Consider the following 4,874-nt stretch of genomic DNA (forward strand, 5'->3'; position numbering starts at 1 on the left):
TTCCTGTCTACTGACGCAGCCTGGCCTGCTGTGAATCCCGGCTGACCTGCTGAATTTTGTAAATCATCCAGAACAATTTCAAGTTGTCTTGCTTCTCAGTATGCAAAATGAAAGTTATATATTCAGAAGCTATAAATCAGGATCAATTTTGTCTACAACATTGTCAATACTACAAACTTAATTTTTACAGCTTCCTTTAAGCCCTGTAATTGTGATCAATCATCGGAAATCCTAGTGGTGATTCATTTATCCAGCGACTTAAAAGCCATTTTTGTGTGTGAAATTGTTTTGTGGTTGTATGTTTTGTAACTTCAAAGCATTAAACTAATTGAAGGGAAGACACAGGAGTCTGAAGTGTGAGTCTAACTGAGTTTAATTTAAGCAGGCGCTCACGTCTCACTTGGTAATACGATGATGTACACAATTCACTTATTTTTACATATAATCTGTAATTAATTATTCTAAACCAACAAGAGTGCTTAATCAACAACACATTTACAAGATTACTCAAGTATTACCAAAATATGAAATACACAACAGTGGTGATTCTTTAAATAACACAAGCAAACAGTTTCCATTGAGCATAATTTGCATTTAAATTCTGTCATTTTTTTGCTGTTTACCCAATTTCAGGCACGTTTAACTGAGGAACACAAGGCAATGAGGCTCCAGGCCTTCAGCATTCCTGTCCTGGTTACACTGGATCTCTTTTCCCTTACCCCGTTCTCTTTCCCTATCTTTCATCCCCTGTTACTCCTTTCTCCTGGCTCTTTTCTCTCCTCTTCCTACCCTTCCTTCTCACCCTCCCGCCCCTCCCTTTTCCCATGTCCTATCTTTTACACTTTCTAGTCATCCTTGCCTCTTCTCCCTCCTCTCGCCTCTATCCAGGCTCCCTCCCACATAAGTTTTCTGTCTTTTACTTTCTGAAGGGAAACACATTGCAGTAAGAATGCAACAAATCTAGGACATTTGCGAGATGGAAAAATTGTGCGGGGGAGAAAAAAATCTGAGGAATTAATGCGTGTATGCATTTGTAAACCAAACCTCCAGACACAGTTCCCAGTGTGCATCATTCAGAAAGAGGCACCACAGCTGTAAATATGAGTTTTGCATAGAATCTGGTAAACTCCAGAGTTTTCCTGTTGACAACCTGTTCTGGAGTATTTTAGAGTGATAGAAAGAAACCGTGTGGAAATAGACCCATTGATCCATTGAATCCACACCAATCACCTATTTATATTTGCCCTGTGTGAATCCTATTTGTATTTTTAATTCTCCCAGGATTGAACCCGAGATTCTGGCAATGTGACACAGCAGCTCTGCTAACTGCGTCATTTGGTTTCCACAAGTCCTTCCTCAGTTGAATATAGTCTCAGAACCATCTCCCACCCACTAGTTCCTATTGCACAGCTAGACCTGTCAATGCAAAGGATCACAAAAAATACCTTTGCTCTAAATCTTTAGTGATCTAGTTTACCATCAAATATGCAGCAAGAACACAGGCAAATGAGAATCAGTCAGGCATTGCTATGGACAGGCGAGTTCTGTCATTTGACTGACTGTGTAGACCTAATTACTCCACAACGTTCTGGTGGTGTGTGGCTTAATCTTACCAATTGCTGCAGTTTGTAAGGATAGTCACACAACCAACACATTCCCAGCGTGGCGTGGATACTTTACTCCCTTGGATCAGATGGGAATGTTTGTTTGAGCAACACGCACAACACGCTGGAGGAACTCAGCAGGTCGGACAGAATCCGTGGGGGGAGAAGGTGGGGGGAGAAGGTGGGGGGAGGGTGGGAAGGAGAAGGCTGGTAGGTGCCAGGTGAAAAACCAGTAAGGGGAAAGATCAAAGGGTTGGGGAGGGGAAGCAGGGAGGGGATAGGCAGGAAAGTCCATACATGGCCTCCTCTACTGCCATGATGAGGCTAAACTCAGGTTGGAAGAGTAACACCTCATATACCGTCTAAGTAGTCTCCAGCCCCTTGGTATGAACATAGAATTCTCCAACTTCTGGTAATTCCCTCCCCCTCCCTTCCTCTATCCCTATTTCACTCTGCCCCCTCCCCCAGCTGTCTATCACCTCCCTCATGGCTCCGCCTCCTTCTACTACCCATTGTGTTTTCCCCTTTTCTTTCTTCACCTTTCCTGCCTGTCCCCTCCCTGCCTCCCCTCCCCCACCCCTTTATCTCTCCCCTTACTGGTTTTTCACCTGGAACCTACCAGCCTTCTCCTTCCCACCCTCCCCCCACCTTCTTTATAGGGTCTCTGCCCCTTCCATCTACAGTCCTGACGAAGGGATCCGGCCCAAAACATTGACTGATCGTTTCCGCGGATGCTGCCTGACCTGCTGAGTTCCTCCAGCGTGTTGTGTGTGTTGCTTTGACCCCAGCATCTGCAGAGCATTTTGTGTTTATATTTGTTTGAGCCTGTTTCACCGTTACTCTGCCGCCATTCCATTATGTGTTGTGTGCAGCCAGAACGTCAAACCAGCCGACTCCAAATGAAACAGGCTTCAAAACAGTCCCCCCCGTCTCTTAATAAATTAGACGAACCACACAGCATCGCAGCAATTAACGCTGGTGCTTTGCGGCTCTGGGGGCCTTGGGAGTTGTCCGTGTAGAGTTTGTCTGTGGGCTTCCTCCTGCCTGCCAGAGGTGGTAGGTGAATAGGGGAACAAACAGTGGGAAGCTGCTGGGGATATTTGAGGAAAAGTGGGAGTAGGACAGATGAGTGCTCAGTGCAAATACACTGGAGCAAAGGACCCATGTCTGTTTGTAAACAATATGTGTCTGATACTGCACAGAAAGGAAATCAGTGGGTCTATACTGTGGATGCAGAAAGGAGAGTAACTGGTTGCATCATGGCCTGATATGGAAACACTGACACCCAGGGACAGAAAGGTCTACAGAAGGTAGTGGATACAACACAGTCCATCACGGGCAACGTCCTCCCCACCACTGAGCACAGTCTCAAGGAGCCCTGCCACAGGAAAACAGCATCCATCATCAAGGACCCCCAGCATCCAGGCCTTGCTCTCTTCTTGCTACTACCATCAGGCAGGAGGTACAGGAGCCTCAGGTCCCACACCACCAGGTTCAAAGGCTTCAAAGGTCCGATTTAATGTCAGAGATATACACTCTGAAATGCTTTTCCTTCGCAAACATCCACGAAAAACAGAGAAGTGCCCCAAAGGATGAACGACGGTTAAACGTGAGAACCCCAAAGTTCCCCCCCAGCTCCCCACTCCCACGTATAAGCGGCAGCGAGCAACAATTCCCCCTCCCCCCACCGGCAAAACAAAAACATTTTTACCCTATGACCATCAAGCTCTTAAACCGGTGATATCTTCACTCCTCACTTCTCCGATCTGATTCCACAACCTACAGATTCACTTTCAAGGACTCTTTACAACTCGTGTTCTCAGTATTATACCTCTATTTGCATAGTTTATCTTCTTTTGCACATTAGTTTGTCAGTCTTTGTTTCTGTGCAGTTTTTCATAAATTCTATTGTATTTCTTTATTTTCCTGTAAATCCCTGCAAGAAAATGAATCTCCATGTAGTATATGGTAACAGATATGTAATTTGATGATAAATGCTACTTTTACTTTGACTTTGCCCTGTAGAAAGTTGGTGACATTGAAAATCCTTTCAGGAAATTGACATAGAGTTGTGTTAATCTGATCTGTGAGATGTCAGAGAGAGGTGGGATATTGAAACAATGGAAAAACTATTGCTCAGTCCCAGCCATCCTAAAGACCCTAGCAATTGCCTCAAAGGGAGAAGCCATTTCCATAGAGGCCAAAGCAGGATATTGAACCGAAGTAATTGCCTGGCAGCTCCCAAAACCCGCGTTCATTCCCAACCTTGAGTCCGCTGCGTGGAGTTTACACACTTGCGAGGTGGCCACATGGCTTTCTTCTGGGTGCTCCGGCTTCCTGCAGCGTCCCAAAGACGTGCGGCTTTGTAGATTAATTGGCCACTGTGAATTGCCCTCAGTGGGTCACTGAGGGGTAAATCTGCATGGAGGTGTTGGTGGTGGGGAAGGGACAGAATGAGTTTAGAGTAAGATTAGTGTAAATAGGTGCTTGATGTTCAACACAAAATCGGTGCGATGAAGAGCCTGTGCCCTGATGAAGGTTGCTGCCCGAAACGTTGACTGTTTACCCTTTTCCACAGTTGCTGCCTGGCCTGCTGAGTTCCCCTAGTGTTTTGTGTGTATTACTTTGGATTTCCAGCATCTGCAGATGTTCTCTTGTTTGTGAAGAACCTGTTGCCTTGTTAGATTTTGGGACATTTAAAGCTTCAAATTTCAAGTAAATTTATTACAAAGTACATGTACCCTGAGATTCATTTTCTTGCAGGCGTTCACAGTAAGTACAAAGAACACAATAGAATCAATGAAAAACTGCACACAAAGGCAGACAATCAATATCTGAAAGACGGCAAACTGTGCAAATGCAAAAAGTAAAAAATAAATAAATACACAATAAATATTGAGAACATGAGATGAGTCCATAGGTTGTGAAATCAGTTCAGTTTTGGGGTGAGTGAAGTTATCCCCTCTGGTTCAAGAGCCTGATGTTGAGGGGAAATACATTACTGTTTCTGAACCTGATGGTGTGAGAGCTGAGATTCCTGTACTACCTTCCTGACGGCAGCAGCAAGAAGAGAGCTTGGCCTGGGTGGTGGGGGTCCTTGATAATGGATACTGTTTTCCTGCAACAGCGCTCCGTGCAGATGTGTTCAATGGTGCAGAGGGCTTCATCCATGATGGGCTGGGCTGTATCCACGACATTTTGTAGACTTTTCCATTCAAGAGCGTCGGTGTTTCTGGACCAAGACATCATGCCATCAGTCAGTATGCTATC

This window comes from Mobula birostris, chromosome 3, assembly GCF_030028105.1.
Source record: "Mobula birostris isolate sMobBir1 chromosome 3, sMobBir1.hap1, whole genome shotgun sequence".
NCBI lineage: Eukaryota > Metazoa > Chordata > Chondrichthyes > Myliobatiformes > Myliobatidae > Mobula > Mobula birostris.